This window comes from Dipodomys ordii, unplaced genomic scaffold, assembly GCF_000151885.1.
Source record: "Dipodomys ordii isolate 6190 unplaced genomic scaffold, Dord_2.0 Scaffold40, whole genome shotgun sequence".
NCBI lineage: Eukaryota > Metazoa > Chordata > Mammalia > Rodentia > Heteromyidae > Dipodomys > Dipodomys ordii.
Window position 1 is genome coordinate 4,137,619 of NW_012267256.1, and position 23,535 is coordinate 4,161,153.

Consider the following 23,535-nt stretch of genomic DNA (forward strand, 5'->3'; position numbering starts at 1 on the left):
GACAAAAACAAGAACAAAACAAAACAAAAAGATTTGCATATTATCTATTTTTGGCTTCTTTGTTTTATTAATGTGTCTAATTATAATATTAAATAATTTATCAAGGAGTCAACCCTGATATACCTAATAACAAATAATAAATAATGATTATTGTGAATTTCTTTGATAGATAAATTCTAGGATGCAAGCAAGTTGGAAGCAAAGAGAAAAAAAAGAACATTAGAATAAAATAGTGTACCTACTCTGAAGAAACATACCTGAAAGAAACAGTTATTTCAAATTGCAGTGATTTTGCCCAATTTATTTTGTGAAAAACGATAGGATGTTGATAGTTTCCTTGCCAATCAATGTCCTGTGCTCGTGCTCTGTTAAATACATGCAGAGGTTCTGGGCCTTTTCCTTCCCATGTGTCCTTGCAGAAGTGTCAGTGCAAGATGCTGGGTGATCTTTTACTTAAGTACTTCCAACGTCTATTGTGAATGCCACTCCCTCACCACAGAGTAGCTAAGAAAGAAAGTGTGTGTGTTGTGTGTGCCGAGTTGTGAGGTACGCTTGTGCGCACCCGCGTTCTCTCCCCCCCCCCCTCGGTCAACATAAACTCGCATGGGGGCAGAAAATACTGAAAATTCTGTGTGTCTGTCTGTGTTTCAGTCAAATTTGATAGGGCTGAGATTTTTTTTTTGAGGCATGAATACACAAGGCATGATGTCTGTAGTCCATGTGTCACAGCGTGGGCTCAGCCACAGGTAAAACTAGAACTGTTCCTCCACAGCTCTTCAGAGTGCAGTTAGTGCTCTTCTGTGGTGCCAGGGGCCGCTTTACTGCCTGTGTTCCTACTCTTCTCCTCATTCCCCTCTCCATTCCCCTTCCTAAAGGAAAGGAACAATAACTATTGTGCCCCTGGGCTCAAAGACAAAGGAGCTGCCCCTACCAGCCTTAGGCCCAAATCTCCCTGCCGTTGAGACCAGCACATTCTCATGACCTACACTAGGAAGTCAGTAGAGGGAGGATGATAATTCCCCTTTCCTATTCTTCTTTTCTTTGTTTCATCCATATATAGACTCAGATACACTTATCTGCACTTAGCACACAATCCAAGAGCTTGCAATTACTTATATGCTAATCTGTTCATAGGTTTTATTTTGTTTTATTTTTGTTTTAAGGAAAGTAATGTTCTACTTAGAAGTATGTGAATTCTTCCATATCACCAGACTACATCTTCAAAAATGCATTATTCAGCCAACTAATTAATAGGTGCACTATACATCCAAAATGGCAAAGGAAGAAATGTAACATTTTCTTTTGAAAGAAAGAAAGAAACATGATCTACTTGAGCATTTGCAGAGAAAAATGTCCTGGTTCCCAGACAGGAAAAATGAATTAAAGATGAATCACTGAGTCATTTGGAAAGGTTACGCTCTCCAGTTGCTGGTGAAGAAAATAAAACCGACAGTCAAACGTTGAACTTGGCCTTCTCAGAAATCTCAAAAGTGTTAAAAACAAAGCTCTTGATCATCGTAACTTTGGACACAGGAATGTAATAGAATTAGCCGAGTCATTGTGAGGTTAATGCTCTTGGGATGAATACATGGTTCTGTGCCTTTCTCAGCTCTTTGGGAGACAAGATGGGAATAATACTCAAGTTTTTAAGATAGTCATTTTCATATAGGGTCAAAAAGCAAAATATGTGCCCTACCAAAATCTAATCAGAGGCTTCCTCCAATAAAGCAGAGCCGCCTTTACCCTCACACCTAGCTCTGCCCCTCTGTCCTCTAGTTCACGCTATGGCAAGGTGGTAGCACCGGGAGATAGGGCTGTGTCTGCTACTCGAGGACTTCAGAACCGGGGGAGCCTTTGTAGGAAACACGTACGGATCGAGTATCTCCAGGTCAAAATCTGGAATCTGAAATGTTCCCAAATCCAAACCTTTCTGCATGCTGACAGGGAACCACAAGTGGAAAATTCCATGCCATGTAAGGGTTCATGCGTGGAACATTATGTAAAACTGTCTTTAAGGCTTTGTTGAAAAGTGTATGAAAAATACAAATGAGTTTTGTGTCTCTACTTAGGTCCTATCCCTAAGATAAGCTCAGAATCTGGTGACATCCAAATGCTTCCGAACCCCAGCATTTCAGATAAGAATTACTCACCCTGTGTTTAAAACCAAATAGGCCTCTATACACAGTTTAGCCTGAGCACAAAGTGTAATTTGGAGTTTCAAATTCCTTTCCTTCCCCTTTTCTCTCTAAGTTGAATACCAGGTAGCTCATACTGTCTGGATAAAGTGGAGAGGTATAGTGATCTGTGACGAGCAGAACTTCCCGTATGAACTGCTGTGATTTGTGTACTTCGTATCTTCCATGTGTTAAATAAAGCCTTAGTCACCGGGGTGAACCTTTGAGCTGTGAGGTCTAGAGCAAGGACCACAGGTCGTTGGAGCATGCCTCTTCCAAGGCTTTTGTCTCCTGTGCCCTTATTTTGTTTTTGTTTCTTAGTACTGAAGTAAGCGCCTTTGCTCCGTCCCAGACCCTGGCCCGGATATTCCAACTTGCCACAAGCCTAAAGCCAGAGCAGCAATCTATCCTAGACAAGAAACTGGTGACAGAGGCTGACATACCAATCTTTCTGTGATGATCTTAGTACCAAACAAGCTCATAAGTGAGTGGATGAAATAAAGCAGTATTGGGGTGGCTTTCCCACTTTACTCTTGAGATAAAGCAAAATTATAGGCTCCCTACACAAGATATCATAGGTCTTTATCAATCAAGTCTGACTTCTAGAGACTTTGGTTAACACATGGTTCAGAAGTCCCTACCAGTTCTGGGAAGGAAAGGCAGGTAGCGCCAGAGCACTAGAAGTGGGAGCCCTAAAACCCAGAAGAGGAAAGCAGAGTCTCCAGTCCAGCCAGCGTGAACCCCGGGAAGTCAGAGGGGAAGAGGAGCCAGGCAATCTCAGTTCACGCATCTCTTAACAAGGAGCTAGCTCTCGAAAAGCGAAGCTAGCTTAAAGTGCTTTTTGTTTTATTTTGTTATAAAGGTGCTGTTCAGAGTGGCTGTCGTTACATGAGTGAGGCAGTGGGTGCATTGCTTGTCAATCATTTTACCTCTTCCCTTCCTTCTTGTTGTTGTTGCCCCACCATCTAATTTCTCTTTAAATTTGACTTGCTTTTGCAGTAGAAGTTTTATTTTCTTGTTAGCAATAATCAGTTCATATTTGTATTTCAAAAAAATCTTAGCTATACAGTGAAAATGGTTGAGGTTCTATTTGTAACATGTACATTTATTTGTTTACTTGTAGATTTTATAAGTAACAGCTTTTTTTAGAGAAAAATATGGTGATAAAACTTAATTTAAAAATTAAGTCACCCAGTGTCTCACTTGAGCATACCTTTTAAATCGTCATCAGCTGGCATTGTACGTGTTATTGGGCATCAGTGTCTTCCTGCACTGCTGGACCTCCGGCTTCCTGACTGTAGCTTTGTTCCCGCGCATCAGCTTTCCCCAAGTCTCCTTCCTTACCACCCTTCTGGGCCTCTGGTAACTTCCATTCTGCCTTTAGCCTCTGTTTGCCATCAAGTAAAATCACAAGTGAGGTCATGTCGCCCATGTCCTCCCGTGCCTGGCTCGTTTCGTTTAACCTAACGATCCTCCGTGTCTTCCTGTTCATTCCGTGGGATTTCATTTTGTCTGAGGTTGAAGGGCATCCCACTGGGTCTGGGTCCCTCATGTGTCTCTTTGTCACTGACGGATGCTCCGGTTGCTTCCATTTCCCGGCCGTTGTGACCAGTGCTGCAGTGAACATGGCAGCGCAGATGTCTCCTTGACACGCTGACTTCATTTCCTGTGGATATCCTCCCATTAGCTGGGTCATGAAAAAGCTGGAAGTGGAGCGTGGCTCACGCGGTAGAGCACTCACCTTGAGCAAAAAACCTCAAGGACAGTGTCCAGGCCCCAGGTTAAAGCCCTAGGATTGACACACGCGTGTGCATGCACACACACAAATGATTTTACTGTTTTACAATCCAGTTTTTTAATGTTTTAACATCTTTCATATGTAAGTGTATTTGGAATATTTGGGTGCATTTTTAGAAAATAATAATCTTATTCCTGTTTTGGGAAAGTACATATTTTTCCCCTTTATAAAATGAATCATTATAAAGAAAAAGCTTTACAAAGTCACTCAGAATCCTAATCCTGAAAACACCTGTCATTAGTATTTGGTGAATATCCCAAATGGATAGAGGAAAAACGGGTTAACACTGTTAATGTATCAGTACTGCATATATAATTATTTACTTTTCCTAAGAACTAAAGGGAAAAAAAATTAAGGAGATATTGAAGTAAAGTTCTTGAACATTATGCTTTTCACAGAGGAAATTAGTTACTAAAAGACTACAGAAAGCATATTTTGGGTGTTGAAATAATTTTTCAGGCTTATACATTGTAATTTGTGACATTGCTATTTACTTTTTGACATGAACGAACATTAGAAAACCTTGAAGTCTTTTCTCTCCTTCACCCACCTTTTAATATGTAATATGTGATAGTTGTATTACTGTTTTTCTACTATGGAAATGAATAACAACATATTCTACAATCTCATATAGGTACAGAAATTACAACTACTGCAAATGGATGCAGCTTATGAGTGCTAGTGCATACACGAGTGATCTCTTGGAGCTTATATCTTGAAGGTTTACTGCTAGGTTTAGGAAATACAGAATCCATTCACTAGTAGTTCTTTCTGCAGTTTGAACATCCGCAAACAGCTATATCATTTTGCCCGTGGTTGGTGCCCTCCTGCCTGCTGGAGTCTTTACTGAGTAGACATTGGTACTGAAGACTGAGACTAGTAGGATTTGAATCCCTACAATCCGCTTTGCCTTGTCTGCCTAAGGGGTTAGTATAGACTTTAAGAGAAGAAATGAAACAGATGGATCCAAATGGAAGAGCAATGCCTGAGCAATGATGTTCTCTCCGCTGTAGAGAATCCACATGAAAGCCTGCTGTCAGAAATCCTACCTCCTGTTATCTCTGAACTGACTTCAAGCATTTGACCCCGTTGTAGTGTAGATGCCAGGATGAATATTGGATCCTCTTGGGGTTAAAGGAGAAAGCTTTGATGGATCCAGGGAACCTCTTTGGTAGAGATCAGGTCATATGGGTATTTAAGAGAAAAATTGTAGGAAAGGGTTTGCCTCAGTGATGACTTCTATACAACTCCTATACTCAATTGTTATTTGTCAGAGGGACCTGCCTCCATTGGTCATTTGAGCTGCAAGTTTGCAGTTGTTCATGTTCTGATCTCAAAGATTAGTTTCCTTTATTTTCTTTTTGTTTCTTTTAAAACAAAAGTACCTTAAGACCATCTAACTGGAAGCTTATTATGCATTCATTTTTGGAAACATCTGTCCATACCAGTGACTTAGAATTAGCATCTAAAATGCACACACCCAGCTAGAGGCAGTCGAGCTCAGTGCGCCCGGCATGCTTCGGATGCTCAAGTCCTCGTATCTAATCTCTGCAACTCTCCAAGCGACCCCTGGGCAGGCAGACTGCATATGAGCTGTGGGTATTTGTCCATTTGAAGGATTGTTCTTCTTACCAGTACGCAGGAAAGAAGAGCTTGTTAATCTTGTTGAAATGTTAGAAGTCACTAACTTTCCAGTGTCTGAAGACATTGCTCCTGCCAGCCTCTGTGCCTGAGCTGGGTTGCCTGGGGACATTCTCCATGATTGCAGACCAGCCACAGTCTTCCAAGTTAACATTAATTCTTCGTGAAATCAATCTGGGCTGCCGAATTTGGTACATTACATTGGCTAATAACGTAGCTGGATCTCTGCATCATCCTGTTAAAAAATAGATGGAGTCGGTGAATTTGAAAGAAAAATCTGCAGTTTTAAAAATGCTTTAACCACAAACTATACAAACCATAGATTGACAGTTGGAGTCAGCCTAAAGAGAGGAAATCTTAACCTATTGAAAATCACAAACTTTAAGCAAATGAATTTTTAAAAGCGGTATATCATTTTCACTTAAGAATCTGCATTGTACATCATTCAGTTTTGTTTCAATGGTTATAAGGTTTAGGAGAGCAAAAGGGAGGAAGTGCAAAATAGTGTGAGTGGCTTTCCCAGCGTTCGAGTTCCCTTACTCTGTCAGCAGCTCCAGCACACAACGTCATGTGACGCCAGGCCAGCACTTCGTTCTGCTTACTGAATTCGAAGTTTAACACGGAATTTTGACATTCAATTTCAAAAACTGATAACATTCATTGGCAGCTAATGCCCAAGTTCTAAATGTATTAGTATACATTTTTAAATGTTTTCCTCTATGTTTAAAAAAAAAAAAACCACAAAACCAGCAACACCATTTCCCATGTGCTTTTAATTTTATCTAACTGTAAGAATTTTGGAAACTGTCTTTGCCTAGATGTTGGAAGAAAGCATTTTTTTCTAGAACAGCCAAGTATTTCATGCTTTAACTATTAGGTCAGCTTTTCCTTGTAGCGAGTCTGCTTTTACAAAAGAGAAAAGGTGGCAACTCCAGGATTTATACGAAGCATTGGACGTTTGCCTTGTTGGGCAGATGCCTAGTTAGCAATAAAACGCAGGGTTAAAAGTAAACATGTGATGTGGGACTCCATGCTCAAAGAGGAAATGGGGTTGACTTGCTTCCTTGCTGTCGGAAACCATAGCTGTGTTCACTGTGAGGTGTTCTGGAAACTTCACAATCCCCTGGTGATGGTGTTTTGTGGTGTTTTTCCGTAGTAATTTTGAACCCAGAACCTCACCCTCACTCAGCTTGCTTGCTCAGCTGACACTTGAGCCCAGCTTTTTACTGGTTATTTTGGAGTTGGAGTCGTCCAGACCACCCTTCCCAGTCAGGATTAAACATCAGTCCTCCCAATCGCAGCTTTTGGAGCAGCTGGGGTTACGGCCATGGACCCTCCGTGCCCGGGCCAGTTCCCAGTGTGGCGTCAGCTCTGCATCCAGAGAAGTTTGCCTCCGACTGGTACCCTTGGGAATCATTCCACACCTGTAAATGGCCACAGACAGAGGTGTGGGCCAGATGGGGTCTGGCTGTGTACAGCAAGAAGACCATTGCTTTCCTTCCCCACTCCCAGCACTGGGGATTTGTTAACCTAGAGTGGCTAAGCACCAACCTATCAGTTACTGATTTTGTACTTCTCAGCCAGACAGGTACCTGAAACCCAGGCACTTAATGCCAACCACGGGAGAATCTTTTGCTAACTGACCTGTCAATGGGGTGGGTTCTACCCTTCAGGAAAAAGTCAAGCAAAAGATAAAGACACAGTATAGAATCCGTCATCCTGTTATTACACACACCACAGATACTCCTTGAAGGCAGACATCTCTTGGGGCTGTTCATTTGCCCCAGTTTCTGCTGGCCTGTGCTGAGCATGAGCTTTGCCTTTGTGTGAAGCAGCAAGCCTTCCTGTAAGTGCTCGGAGCCCTGAGTGCCCAGCCAGCAGCCCGCAGCGGGCATCCGTTCCCATTCTCTCCTTGGCTGAGGCCTGGGTGCGGGGAATAACCTGTAACTGCCGTGTGTCCTGCTCAGAGGCACGCTGGACATCAGCACTGAAGTCAGTGTGTGAATGACTGCCAGGAAGATTTGCGTGTTTCTAAAGGATGCTCATTTGATCCGCAGTAACCCCTTGTTTCTCTCCAGGTTCCTTCTGTTTGTTTCTAGAGCTTTCTTTGTGCTTGTTTGCAGCTTTCTATCTTGCTTAGATGCTAAATAGAATAAATCATCTCACTCATGATAGTCCAGCAGTGATCCATGCATAGTATATTAGAGGAAGAATAATTGCAAGGCTGGGAATTGCACAGTTTAATTTAAAGACTGATGATGCCTACTTGTTACCTAGGTTTGGGTAGGCCTGAGATCATGGGATCTAGTGCTTTATCAAGTGTGTATTTTAATGTGAACTTTGTAGGTGCCTTGTTTTCTCTGACTCTATGCTACTAGGAGGCATCTTATGCCTGCTTCCTTTTCTAGACGCGGATGTCCATTTCTCCCCATCTGTAGTGTGGCGCCTTAGATATGCACACAGCTCTGCAGCGCTGCATGTCTGACCCGTAACTGTCAACAGCAGTGCTTTGTGACTAGCCAAAGCAAGAGCTTTGTGCCCAAACATCTGGACTGAAGGAGAAATAAAATATGCTAGTAGGTGAAGCTTAGCCTAGATTTTCTTTGTTCGTTTTCCAACCTCTCATCATTTTGTATTAGCAGGCAGAAGAACCAGACGCACATGACAGATACAGCATGGGGAACATTAAGATGCGCGGATGAGAGCTGGTTTCATTTATATACTTCTTTATTTGGGGTATTGGGGTTTGAACGTGGGGCCAGGCAAGGCTCTGCTCCCTGGGGCATGCTTCTAAAGTCCTTTTTCTTTAGAGCTTTCATTCATCACACACTTATTGTAGATTGGTGTCTGAGACTTGCTCAGGGCTGGCCTGGTCGGCAGTTCCCCCACCGTCATTCTCCCTAGTAGCTGTGATTGTCGGCTGGGCCACTATTCCACATTAGTGGTTGAGATGTGCCCTTGCTAATTTTTTGCCCAAGCTGGAAGGAGGTTGAAATCTGAGGATCATGGCTCGAAGGCAGCCTGGGAAAGAAAAGCTGTAAGACTCTTAGATGCAATTAACCACCTCAAAGCTGGAAGTGGAAGTGTGGCTCAAGTGATAGAGCACCAGACTTAAGCAAAGAAGCCAAGGGAGAGTTCAAGCCCCAGTTTCTGTTTGTTTGTCTGTCTGTCTGTCTGTCTGTCTCTCTCTCTCTCTCTTTGTCTCTCTCTCTGTCTGTCTGATCTCAGGAATTCCAGGTTCCTTATCTTCCCTTGGACATCACTAAGTAATCTGGTAATCAGTGTCTACTGCCAGGAGTACAGACTCCTCTCCTCTCTCTCTCCTCTTTCTCTCCTCTCTCTCTCCTCTCTCTCCTCATTTTGGATTTGGGAGAGGCAGACTACTGATTCTCTAGAGTGGACTGTTAACTGGTTGTGGTTCAAGCTTTCATTTATTTATTTTTATTGTGAAAATACCATACAGAGGGGTTGCAATTACATGGGCAAGGAAATGAATACATTTCTTATCAAGCATTGTTGCCTCCTCCTTTGTTTCCCCTTCCCATCCCTTCCCATCTCCCACCCCCCCATCCCCCCACCCAAAGTTGTAAAGTTCGTTTTTTGACACAACGACTTGTACATCTCATTGTTGCAATGGGTCCACCCTATTTAATGGGTCCACTTCATTTGTAGGTCTATCCCTATTTAAATGATTTGTTTTTTTCCTTCCCTTCTACAAATTATACCAACATCAAATACAATGAAAGCAGGAGTTATACCCTGCAGGAGGGACCAACAAAGTAACAGCTCAGGAGGCTGAGATCTGAGGATCACGGTTCAAAGCCAGCCTGGACAGGAAAGTCTGTGAAACTCTTATCTCCGGTACACCACCAGAAAACTGGAAGTGGCACTGTAGCTCAAGTGGTAGAGTGCTGGCCTTGAGCTGAAGAGCTGAGGGACAGCGCCCAGGCCCAGAGTTCAAGCCCCATGACCGACCAAAAAAAAAAAAATCTTATAAATATGTTAGAAACAATTGCAAGAAAGAAAAACATTTGAATACTTATCTTGGGGTTCATTTCACCTAACATCAACTTATCTGACCACAATAACTTTTTTAATTTTTAAAAAATTATGCATGCACTCATAAAAGTTATTTTGGCTTTCATTCGAAATATACTTGATAAGTCTTGTGCTAATGGCTCATGCTTATATCCTACCAAGGAGGCCAAACTCTGAGGGTCATAGTTCAGAGCTAGCCTGGGCAGGAAAGTTATGAGACTCTTGTCTCCAGTTAGCCACCAAAAGGCTGGAAGTGGAGCTGTGGTTCAAATGGTAGGGTACTAGCTAGCCCTGAGCACAAACACTCAAGAACATACCCAGGCCAGGCCCTAAGTTCAAGCCCTAGGACCAGCACCAAAAGGAAAAAAAAAGTGCTTAATAAAGTTTTGAATCATTTGTGATATAAAATATTTTAGTGTTTTTTTTAAAAAAATCTGATTTTTTTGTGACAGTAATCCAGTGATTTGATTGTAAGTTAGTTTAAGTCAGTATTTCCCTCCATAAAAGAACATCACATGAAATGTTTAGCTGTAATGGAACAAGTGGGTAGGAACCACATTAACTGTGCTTACTAAATCATCATTCTGCCGCCAGTTATGCACAGATTTTTAACAGGATTGCTAGTAAATTTCCATCTTTGTTGATGTCAGTCAGCTCTTCTTTCAACTGACTGAAAGGTATTGCTTTATTTGTTTTTAACTAATGGGTTTAAAAAAACAATCCTGAAGCTCTTTGATAGGTTTTTCCCCTAAATTTATACTGTTTACACATATTGATCATCCCCCCCCCCTCCTAGTTTAATACTTTCTAATGGCTTTCACAGCAAAATCACATCACAAATGGAAACATTTTCATTTTCTAAATGCTCTTTCTACAATACAGGTTTGTCCTTGAATGGTAGATTAAACATTCATTGTTACAAAAAAAATCTCCCCCCCCCCAAAAAAAAATCCCACACAGCATATTTATGCCATGGTACACATGCCATTTTGTAGAAGATTTTTGAAAAAATAAAGTGCAGCCAGGCACCAGTGGCTCACACCTGTAATCCTCGCTACTCAGGAGGCTGAGATCTGAGGATCATGGTTCAAAGCCAGCCTGGGCAGGAAAAGTCCGTGAGACTCTTATCTCCAATAAACCACCAGAAAACTGGAAGTGGTGCTGTGGTAGAGTGCTAAGCATGAGCTGAAGAGCTGAGGGACAGTGCCCAGGCCCAGAGTTCAAGCCCCATAACCAATCCCTCTCAGACCCCCCCCCCCCAAAAAAAAAGAAAGTGTAGTCTCATCTTTAAATTACTCCATTCTTACAAATGATTTGTACTACATGTCTAACAAATCATGTGTGGCTCAAAATATTTTCATTTTAATAAATAGTTGTTGAGATTCTGCTACGTTAGATGGTGAGTCTTTCGTGCCCTAACTGGGGAGACATTAATGCTGGTGTTTATCACCCAAAGGACCCTCCTGCAGAGCTCAGGATTCCCCAGTCCATCTGTAGCCACCAGCAGGGTGCCTTGCTGATATGCACATTAAACAAGTGGATTTTGCTAGTTTTTTCCTCCTGACCATGGATGATTATGATCTTACTTCCTAGGCCAAGGTCTGGGTTCGGCTACCTGTGCCGGGTTAAATTACCTTGGCCACTTCACACTCCAGTGAAATCATAGCCTCCTGAATGGAAGGACGGAGAGGGCTGCTCAAAACTCCCCAGGAGACCTAATGTTCTGAAAAGCATGGTTTACCTTGCTGGGATTTCAGTCACCACACAGATCACCTGGGATTTCTTAACTTGGAGATTCTCAGTCATTGAGTGTACAATGAGCCCTGAACAGCTGCCTTTCTTACAAAACTTCCAGAAGCAGTGGACTTCACCACTTTTGAGTCAACACGGGCCCTGCCTGCTATTCTTTGTTATCCTAGTCAGCGCTCAAGGTTACCTGTAGGCCAGGGAACTACTGTGGTGTCAATAAGGCCTCAGGCTGTAGCTCCTGCGGCTGCAGAACACAGCAGGTTTTATTGTGGACAAAAAAGTAATGCTTTTCTCATCTTGAAACCATGATGGTAGTTCCGTGTGTTTGGGGCATCTATTGAACGTCACAAAGAACAATGCAGTGCTTTGGGCTTCTCATTACAAAGTAAACTAATGCTGTTGTGTAGAAGCTACAACAAAATATGTTGAGTTACAAGGGCAAGAAGGAATCAGAAACATATAGCATAGTTGGGAATTTCCATTTTTATTTTTTTCTAGTTTTGTTGGCAGTTGTCATCCTTCTATAAGAAAAGTAAGTTTTTGCTGGGTACAGTGACACATGCCTATAATTTCAGTGTTTAATGGAAAAAGGAGGAGGATTATGCATTTTAGGGCAGGCTTGGGCTAAGAGTGATATTCTGCCTCATTAAAAGTAAGATTAACTCATTTATAACTACCAATTATTACTTACAGGTTGGTATTTATTTAGCCTTTCCCCATTGGTAACCTAATATTAGGGTTAAGAAAAAAAGTAAAATTAATCTACAACCTAGACTCAACTGGTCAGACACCTGTATGGCAAGCATAAGAACCAAAAAAGGAAATCATGGAAAAAATGAAAATAAATTATACCATGCTAACATCTGCCCTATATTCCCTGAGGGACCACAGGAGCCTTGCCCTCCTTTGTACGGAGCACCTCCAAGGTTGACATCAGCACACTCAGGAAAGCCTGCCCCCTGCTGCGTTCTGTTTCCTCAGTGTGTGTGCAGTACTGCTGATTAAATGTTGTATTTTCACCCCAGCTTCTATTTGAATATGTAATCGTAAGAGCAAGGCATGTCATTCATTGTCAAGTCCAAAAACTCAGTTATACAAGCCACGTCTTAACCGAGAGAGGTTAAGAGACCAGTCCCAAGTCACCCCGTAGGACTAGCCAGGCTCTCCCCTTCCTGGGCAGGAGATTGTCCTCTGTCCTGTAGTGGTCATTGTATCATCTTCTTTCCATTCTTGTTTGATCACATTTGTGGACAAGTAAGATCAGAAGAGAAGCCACTTCAGTTCTGTTGTACAAATATTTATTGTCTAGCGTGAATATTGTGATAGAACACAAGAAATGCAACTCTGTACATCTCTATCCAGTGCCAGGCAGTAGATAATTTGGGTACGAAGACTATCAGTGGGGGAGGGATTGGGGAGAATGATGGAAAGGAATGGCATTCATCGAATTGTAGTGTATCCATGAACTGACAGGTTGATTTGAAACCCCTTTGTACAAAGACTTACCAGTGGTTCTAAGAAGGTAAGAGGAATAGATGAGGACGTAAGTGAGGGGACAGATAGGATTTGGGGGGATTGAGCCCTGCCACATACCCTTTCTTCTCCAGATTTCTAGCTTAGCTCTTCAACCAGGAACTGCTGTTGTTAATAACTTCATAAATGTAAGACACATATGTTGTGTTTACTACCTACTCGCCCACAGTTTCTCCAGGAAATTTTGAGTAATAATACTACTTGAAGTTTTCTCTTCATAAGAGAAAAAAGTTAAAATCTGTGTATTATATACATACATATCCATCTTAAATCTGATACTGATACGGATAAAAAAGCAGAGCATTTTCATCTAGAACTTCTCCTGTCTATACTGATGCAGTTTCTGTAACCTTCACACTAGCATACCAGATCTCTTCAGTCTTACCCTTTCCTTTCTTCCCTCTGCATCTAATACCAGATTGAAAGAGATTAATTTCTTCCTTGTACTCTCCTAGCAAGAGGTTGGTTTAATAACAGATGCTGACCATCTAGGAAGACTGATATTTCCTACCACCTATAAAAGGGGTCTTGAAAATATTTAAAATATATGCAAATGCTACCCATGGAAACAGGAGAAGGGAAGGAAGTGGTCCTCCCGTGCTGTCATGGATAGCCCTCATTTGCAGACATAGGAAAGGTTTCTGAAAGGTTACTTTGCTTCTGAGAGGCAGTTTCTATGTAGGTTCACTGGAGTAAAGATCAGAAGGTATCTGAAATGGATGGTAGCTCAGATGACACTGTAAAAAGGAAGTGAATACTGCAGTTAGAAATTGCATGAAAACTTTCAAAAAAAAAAGAAATACAACGAAAACACACAAGGGGAAATGTGCATTTTTATCTTCCTGAGAAAGCAATGCACGTGGGTCATTCCTTTTGAAGGTGGATGATATGAAAGTGGATTTGAGTTGTTCTGGTGCTCGGTCAGTGCTCCATTACCAGTCACATTAGCTTCTCGTGGTAGCTCATGGAATTCAGCGGGAAGCACACACATTAGGATAATGTGCTCTCTGGTAAAGTGTTCATGAACATCTCTGTTTGGACGTCTTTGACAGTGTTTTGATTAGGTTGTAGTCTTTGCATGTTAAGTGTTAAGTTGGATGCAAAACTGTTCTCCCCCAACCCCATCTATTTTATTACTCAAAAAAATTATCTTCAGTCGTACAGAGGGCTTCAGCCTCACATCTCAGTTGATGAGCAGTGAATCTCAATCAGTACAATGGAAGCATCATTCTTCTGCCATCTCTCCCACCTCATAAACCTGGGCTTTTTTTTAAGAGAGAGAACCCCTCTTTTTGTTTTTAATCTAGATAAGTCAACATCCATCTAATTGAAAAGCAGCTATGACTGTAAAATAATTGCCAGTGGTCACTATAATTGCTGTGTATAATCCATCATCCAGACTTTTATATCATTTCCTTAAGACATAAAATTGATAGCGCTGTAACATGTTGGTAGGAACTAAGTCAGTTGAATAATTTTCGAACTAGGTCCCAAAAGGGTTGACTTAAACACAAAGAACTGGGTGAGATTAGTTCACTGTCATGTCCCTTGGATCATACCTGAAGTACAAACTGAGTCTTGCTCCTGTTTCCTGGCCTCTGAGCACAGTTTTGTTACTTGTGTACCCTTCTGTATGCATGATTACATTACATCCTTACAAGAATGCCGTGCAGTAGGGTGACATCTCCTTGCGGTAGGGGTACAGACATGGAGACTTAGGCAAGTGTGTGGGAGCATGGTTGGACTCCAGGGCCACAGGTCCGAATCCACTGTGTACACAACAGCCCCACAGCTGACGTGGCTGCTCCTTTGTGCTAGTGCGTGCCGAGGCCCCTCTAGTTAGACCAGTGTTCGCCGAACTTACGACTCAGGCATCTGGGACCTAAAAAGAGCTGACAAGGGAGAAAAATGGGAAGTTTTTAGGCGCACTCTTTTATAAAACAGATTCTAGCTAAATAGCTGAGAAAATTCCTGTTGGCAATAGTCAGATCCAAAGATATTCTTGGGTTTTTGTACGGAGTGCACACAAACCTCCTTGTTACACAAAGAATACAAAATTCACACCAGCCCCGCAGGCAAACCTCAAAAGCATTTCAGGGTCAGGCAGGTGACGCGAAGCTGGCCATAGCTCACAGCTTCGGCATTTTTAGGACAGGCAATCCGCACCACTTCCATAAAGACATCTATGTCCTCCCCATTATTCCTGATAACCTGAGAGGCAGTTGATCATCTACGTAGCTGTAGTTCCTTTGTACTCTTGTACTATCAAGAGAAGCAGCAGTTTGGAGGTTTTGTGTGTTTTTGCCGGTAACAGGGCTTGAGCTTAGGGCCTTATTTTCTGACTCAGTCATTTGTTCATGGCTGGCACTCTACTACTTGAGCCAAGCCTCCAGCCCAACTTTTCCTGATTAATTGGAGAGATGGAGTCTCACAGACTTTTTTTTTTTAAAACCTGAACTAGCTTCAAATCATGATCCTCAGCCAGTTGCCGGTGGCTCATGCCTGATTACTAAGATCCGAGCACCGAGATTCAGAGCCAGTCCTGGCAGAAAAGTTTTTGAGACTCATCTCAAGAAATGGGGCTGTGGCTCAAGTGATAGAGCACTAGACTTGAGCAAAAGAAGCTCAGGGACAGTGCCCATGCCCTGAATTCATGCCCTAAGACTGGCACGCACGTGCACGCGTGTGCGCACACACACACAGAGTCATGATCTTCAGTCTTCAGATCTCAGTCTTCTGAGTTGCTAGGATTACAGGGTTGTGCCATTGTAATGAACACCCTGCTGATGGTTCTTGGTTAATGTATAATCTGAGCTGCTGTTGATCCTTTAAAAGTGCCGACCTTTGTCTCATAGGTCTCTTGATTCTCCCAGCCCAAGTTTTCCTCACACAGGTTGAAAAGTGAGTCCCAGTTTTCCTGAGATACAATTAATTGCAGGTCCTACCTGTTGTCATAACATACCACCAGTTTATCATGTGTCCTAGTTTCTCACTTTCTAATGAAGCATTCTTATTAATAGCTGCATAAAATAAGCCAGGATGGACTCAGGAGGTCTTCCCTTCATATTCCAGGTTCTGCCCTGTGCGGTTGAACAGATCTCTCACTTAAGCACTTGCTTAAGTCTGAAACTCGTTTGACTTTTCCTCATCTTTGCCAGATGCAAAGCTAATTGCATCTCTTTTTCAAAGGTAGAATTTGGATTCCTGCTAGCCTGGAGTAAGCTTGGTCAAGGATGACTGAGGACCGCCAACCCCGTTCAGTCTCACAGGTAGTAGAGAGGCATGTGGCCTTGCTGCCTGTACCATCTGCTTGTTGTATCAGCCCTTCATGGTGTGCCACAGGCTCCTCACACCAGACCGGCAGGGAGCTGGGAAGTTTGTAAAGTGTATGTGTGAAATGTTTGTGGAAAAAGCAAGGCTGAATAGCCTGGTGTCCCGGGGAGCCTCTGCCTCAGTGGACCTGGCATTGTCTGTGGCTGTTGTGTGTATCTATCCCCACTTGCTTTATTGTTTGATAATGCCTTTATTTCACAACAGACCTTTTTGGCCACATTAAGCTTTAACAACTTTAAAAGTAGATTTGACAAAACAAATACTGAATCTTTATTTCTCAAGAAAGTCACCCAGAAGGTGTAACTTACTTAAAAACCATTGATAGCCACCTGCCTAGCCATAGTGATTCCATCCCCCACATAAAATATACAAGACACTGATCTTCTGAAAAAGAAACCTTACCTGTCTCAGAGTTAGGTTTTTACTCCTCAGAATATTGTGCCAAAGGCTACGTGTGTTCGGAGAAACTCTTTTATGCATCGTGTGTGAACTCTGACTTTTCATTGGATCACATGAATTTCCTTCTGCTTCAGGTGTTTTTATTTATGTACCCAAAGTGAAGAGTGGCTCTGAACTCTTAACTCCCTTAAGCAAATTATACTCATTAAGAGTAATTAATAGTTTAATTTTTCCCATTAGCTTACAAAATCAAAGAAGCTAATAGAAATGTCTATTGATAAAGTGAAATGTCGAACATGGTTTTACATAATGGAGTAAGTGGCTTTGCTTTTAAAAAATATTTGAAAGCTAGTATTCAAAATAAAAGTATTATGTGGTAATGATACGAATGTAGTTCTTGATGGAATATGGTATTACGGTGAAACACTGTGCATTAAATGTACTTGAAATAATTTATGGCCCACACATAAGCCACAATTGTATCCGAACAAGCTCTAATATTTTACTAATTATCAGTTTGATCTCCAAAAAGTCTTTATTAAAGAATAGCATTTTAACTCATGCATAAAGTCAGTTGCCTTGAAAGTATTAGAATTGAACTACTCAGCTTAAAAACTTCAAACATTTAGCCAAATTTTTTCATGAGTTTACTAAGTACCTCAACCTCTAAAGAGAGAATGTTTCTGTGTTAAATATATTAATGTTTGTAGAGAAGGTCCAATTCATGTGTGAAATGTTAAATTTGTTAGCCTAAAATGGTTAATGCAATGTTTAAGTGTTTTGCTTTAGCATATCTGTATTGGAAAAATTAAACAGTCTTCTGAATTATGTCAGAGATTCTCTATTAGGAACATGGTTAGGAACATGCCTGAGGTGTAGAAAGGGCTAGTAAAAGTATTTTTGCTGTGTGGTTTTTTTTTCCTTTACACTACATGGATATATGGAAGTTGTGCTTTTTAGAAATCACCTTGAAATTGAAAATATTTTTAAATAATGCATTTTCTTGAAAAATACCAATGTAATAAACCAATTTGTTGGTCAATAAATAAATATTTGGAGATATAACATTACTATAGACTATAAGCCTTTTTCATACTCAGCAGTATCATGGTATAGGTATTATATTTTATTACTTACTATTATATATTATGGAAAGCTATCTGTTTCTTAACTCTGGCTCCATAAACTTTCATAGTTGATTTGTGTTGGTAATCTATCTGAAATTTGACTCCTAGTCAAAGTGACAAATGATATAACTATTATTTATTTTAAAATAACGACTAGTGAGATGTAGAGTATATCCCTTCTCGCCTGTTTCTACTCATATTCTGAATATTTTCTCAGGAGATCCTCCTCCTGTTGTCTCCCGTTGGTGACCGCCCGTGGGGCCCTTTCGTGTTCTCTGAGGGAAAGGCCAGTTGAGTTTGGTGTCCCATGCTTTTCTTTACCAGATTCTGGGAAGGTGAACCTTTCATTTCACTTCTCTGGAACTCAGAGAAATTTCTTAACTGAAGCTGCAGTGTGGTCAAATTTCACACGGGACATTGCAGAAAGATTATGGCCTCTGAGCAGGACCCTGGGGCTTGCTTTTTACTAATATTATTATTCTTTTGCTTCTGTGAAGGTCTACCAAACTGAACTGTTTTTCCTCCTGTCAAACAAAATAACATTCCAAGGAATAACAATGTGCTTTGCTGGTAACAAGATTGTGGGAACACAGACTTGGCTGAAATGATTAGATTGTTTTCTGAGATTTAGCATCAGGAAACCAACCATTTACAGTATGTGATCTCAGAAATGAAAATGTGAATACATAAGCAGGCATTTCACTGCTAGGCCAGAGAACAGGTGTGTGTTTGGGCAGGAGTGGGGAGTGGGGGGAGGATAAGGAGTTGTTTTATTTATATAACATCAACCCCCGATTGGTTGTTGAGACTGTCAGTCAGTTTTCACAGTGTGAGCTGCTAGAATATCAGTTTCATCAACAATCTGAAAGGAAAAGAGCATCCATGGTCCAAGAAACTTGAGAAATCTAGTAATACTCAGTCTCAAGCTCTTAAGTTTACAGCACCATTGCCTTGGCTGCAGCTTCTGAGTTCTATGATTCAGATAGCTGCCTAACTTTTCATAACTATCACTTGCCATACTTTATTTTGACTTCAAACCCCATTTATTAGCCCAGTACTGGGGGCTCACACCTGTTATCCTAGCTATTTAGGAGGTTGAGATCTGAGAATTGCAGTTCGAACCCAACCAGGACAGAAAAGTCAGTGAGACTCTTTATCTCCAATTAACCACCAGAAAATCAGAATTGGAGCTGTGGTTCAAAGTGGTAAAGTACTAGCCTTGAGTGAAAAAAAAAAACTCAGGGACAGCTCCCAGGCCCTGAGTTAAGGCCCCAGGACAAACAAACAAACAGAAAGACAAAACAACAAAAACAAACGATTTGTCAAATAACAACATCTCAAGTGACTTTTACCCAATTATTCTTTGAAAGCAACCATATAGACATACCTAATTATTTTTAAGCTTAAAAATATGCATATCTTTAAAAGACTCTCTCGTCCCAATGTTGTCTTTATTAATGTGCCCTTGTATAAACTCTCTGAAAATAAGCTGGATTTTTATTTTTTATACCACACTAAGATTTTACAGATTCAAGGCCATGATTCTCAGTAATGGAACCATGTGATTACATCCATCAACACACTCTTTAGAGCTGTTTGGTATATGTTATGCCATGCTGCGTCAAACACTGACCTACAGTGACATTGGCACTGATAACCGTGATGACATACAGTGACATTGGCACTGATAACTGTGATGACATACAGGCATGAAAAAGGAAATAAGAGGCAAAGAACTAAACAGAATGATATTTACATAGAAGATGGTATCATTAGGGTAAAAAAAGAATTCTTTAGGAAAGAGTATTTTCAATGCTAAGGGAGGAGGAGTTTCTTCCACCCCAAAAGAAATCTACTCTGTAAAGCAAGCCTAGCCTACAGAAGAGGAAAGCAAAAGGGGAAAGATAGTTCCCACAAACATGTTTTGGCGAGATGGTCATTGATTAGCAAATCCCATACTTTGCTATTATGTATGGCAAATACTGTGATAGATATTAAAAATAAAAATTGAATTAATTTAACAATGGGTTAATAAGCCAATTTGTAAAGTCTTAATGGAAGTAGAATAATATATGCTGTTTAGGAAGCTTTTGTTATCTGAATATTTTGTCTTCAGAACATTTTAATACAAATTTTTCATTTTATCATTGTCTAGAGTATTGCTTAACACTTCAGATAAATATTTGTCAAAGTAATTAATTATTAATGATAATTTTTAGATATAGGCATAGTACTTACAATGCTTGTTCTTCATACTTTACTAACACTTCTTTTAATTTTCCTAGCGATCCTGCAATGAGTTATCATTCCCATTTTATAAATGATAGTGAAGTTCAGGGGGGTTGGCAACCTATCCAAGGACACAACCTGAGAATTAATACAATTGAAACCAGATTTGTCTCAGGCTATGGTTCAAGCTCTTTCTCTTCACTACTGTGGTTCCCAGAATTGTTCAGGAAAAAACTCCATAGTGTCTCTCCTCCCCTCCCTCTCTCCCTCCCTTCTCCTTTTTCCCCCTTCCTTTCACCCTCCCCACCCCGTCTTGCTCCTTCTCCCTCCCTCCTTCCTTCTTTCCTTCCTTCCTTCCTTCCTTTCTTTCTTTCCTTTCTTTCTCTTTCTCTTTTCTATCCTCCTTTCCTCCCTTCCTTCTTTCCTCCTTCCCTCTCTCCTTTCTTTCTCTTTTCTTCCTACCTTTCTCTTTCTTTCTTTCCTTCTTTCTTTATACCATGTTTAAGAGGGACATGAATTTATTAAAAAAAAAACCACATTTGGGGCTGGGGAGGTGTCTCAGTGGTAGAGCGCTTGCCTTGCATGCATGAGGCCCTGGGTTCGATTCCTCAGCACCACATAAGCAAAAAGAAAAAAGCCGGAAGTGGCGCTGTGGCTCAAGTGGTAGAGAGCTAGCCTTGAGCTGAAGAGCTGAGGGACAGCGCCCAGGCCCAGAGTTCAGGCCCCACGACCAGACCCCTCCCCCCCCCAAAAAAAAAACATTTGATCTCTACCCCTAAAGGATTCCATGCACAGGATCTTTTATCTTCATAAGGGGCTTTAAAAGGCTTTGTCATATAGTAATTTGTAATTTTGCTGAACCCCAAGTTGAATTGTAAGTATAGAGAGGCTGTTCTGTGGGAATGAGTCACTCACAGCAGGAATCTATCCAGCAGCAGCAGTGCAGTGTGGTTTTACTGTTGTTGGTGACTTACACAAAATGCTCATAAAAAAAAAAAAATGTAGCAATGACTGTCTCTCGGTACAATGCACCTGAAAGAAGTCAGCTGTTATGCTATGATCAGCAACAGTGAAGTCTTGTGATAAACAAGTTTGTGTCCAAGTTTTCTGCAAGAAATTTTATGCCACAAGATATGTGCAAATTTTAGAATGTAGATCTACTATGCAGTTAGGAACGTTGTTCAACATTTGAGCAAATAAAGTTTTGGATGACTTGTCGCAGGTCACAGAAGCTTAGAGGTGTTTGTAACACGTGTACTGTGATTTAGCTTTTCTGTGCTACTTTTCCTTATCTTTGCCTTTTAAATAACTCTTGGGTTTTGGTGTTAGGCTTCACCTGTAAGTATTTTATATGCATTCAGACATTGAACTCCAGTAAGTAAGCAATAGTAGTATTCCCAGTTAAAAGGACCGAGTGAGTTAATGAAAGGAATCAGAGGTTTGAGAGATGTGAAATCACTTGCCTAAGGTCATGCTCTGGGAGAATTGGGCAGACAGAGATCTGGTCTCCTCTGTGCATCAGTTGAGCAAAAAAAACAAACAAGAAAGTATTTGGATTTTTGCTACACTCTTTTTTTCAGTTTATTGAAGAGTCTGTAGGGCTTTTTTCCCCTGTAGATTCAAATGCCTAATGAAAATAAACAACATAAGAAAAAAAGTAGGCTGATGTCTCAGTAGAAAATGAAAACAACTCACCATGGTTCCCAGCATTTCTGATTCCTCTGTTTGAGCCGGTTTAATGATGGGTGCCCCTTCTAACAGCAGGCTTAATGAGCTGAGTATCCCTGCCTAAGAGTCTGCAAATGTGGAAAACCACTTGGCTTTCACCTTCTGGAGCTTAAGAACCAGAATAGGTGTAACATTCCAGTCTAATCCCACCTTGAGCTGTTAATGAGTTTTTGAAAAGCCTTCCAAAGACTTCCAAAAACTGTGAGACCTTTTTGTATTTTCACCTGAAAGTCTGGCCCTTGGTGAGTTGGGCAGGATCCACTGTGGTAGGACCTCAATCCCTATTTCCCTTTTCAGAAGCAACTGTGGAAACATCAACTCGTCTAGGATTTACCTGCATTTTCTGACCACCAGATCACAGCAACAAGACGTTACCACATTGGCACATCTTGTGGTTCCCTGTGGTCTTTCCCCAGAACACGGCCAGTGTCTTCAGGTGGCCATGTGGCTGTCAGTGTGTTCCTTCTGAGACTGATACTCCCTTGCTAGGAATTCTGAAAGCCAGCATTCATCCTTCAGTGTTTATACCTCATGTGCTCAACTGTACCTTAAAGCCATGGAGAACTGTAGCTTACCACTTGTTTATATAACTAATTAATCCACCTGTGACAGTTTCACATTTTCTGTGCACAATGTTCAAAATAGAAAGGTAGTTAATTATAATTGACTTGTTATTTGGTAATATTGAGACTGATTTCTTTTCATCATAATTAGCCATCTTTTTGAATAATTGTTTAATTTAGCATCATTGTTTACAATTCTTACTCCTATTTTGCTGTCAGCATTTGAGCAAATAAGAAAAAGGATCTAATTTACCTTCCTACTCTTAAAATGCCAGAAATATCCTTTCCATTCATACAGATACTTTTTACAAATTAATGAGAGGGGTATGATGCTAATGGGGACATTTATTTCACCAGCCTTTTAGTTTTACATGTATTTTGTGAAACACTGGCATACTTTTAAATAACTTGGAGAACTTCAGATGAGACTTCTTATATAAATGCAAATTATACTTGATTATATTTGGATGTCATTTTCCAAAACAGCAAGGATGGAATTCTTAGCTTAGGAGGCAGTAGCGGTGACAGAAATTCTGACCTTAGTGAAGGCAGCATGGGGATAAATGTCTGTTCAGGAGTGATGTTCTTTCTTAGATGCTGAAGAATGACTTCTGAAGAGATTTGTTTGAATAGAGTGAACATGAAACTTACTCCAAAGACTTTTTTTTTCAGTTGGAAGAAAGTACCATATGGAGTGGGACTGACTGTACGGAAGGCAACTCCAGGGGTCTGTTTTTCAAGTTCTGGGTAGGGAATGGAGCTTGGGCTTCTCAGTTTACGAGATCTGATCATCATGGTCAGAACCAATAAGTAAAGGGAAATCTCAAATGAGCTGAGATTCTTAAAATTATAAGTCAAAATTAATCTGTTGAGAAGGGGCCCTTTCTACTTATTGGATAAAGATTCAGGGGCTGGGTAGAGCGCTTGCCTTGCATGCCTGAGGCCCTGGGTTCGATTCCTCAGCACCACATAAGCAAAAAGAAAAAAAAAGCGGGAAGTGGTGCTGTGACTCAAGTGGTAGAGTGCTAGCCTTGAGCTGAAGAGCTGAGGGACAGCGCCCAGGCCCAGAGTTCAGGCCCCACGACCAGACCCTCCCCCCCCCCAAAAAAAGAAAAAAGATTCAGATCTAGACAGGACCTAACATGGATTAAACATATTAAAATTCTATGTGCTTAATATTTGATGAAACAAATAATTTGGCCATGATGTAATCACAATAGTCA

General features: G+C 41.0%; 1 protein-coding gene across 1 annotated transcript in view; it reads left to right on the top strand.

The window, feature by feature from the left end:
• Positions 1–23,535, top strand: part of Gnaq (guanine nucleotide binding protein (G protein), q polypeptide) — a 152,055-nt gene that overhangs the window by 60,506 nt on the left and 68,014 nt on the right. The window lies entirely within an intron of this gene.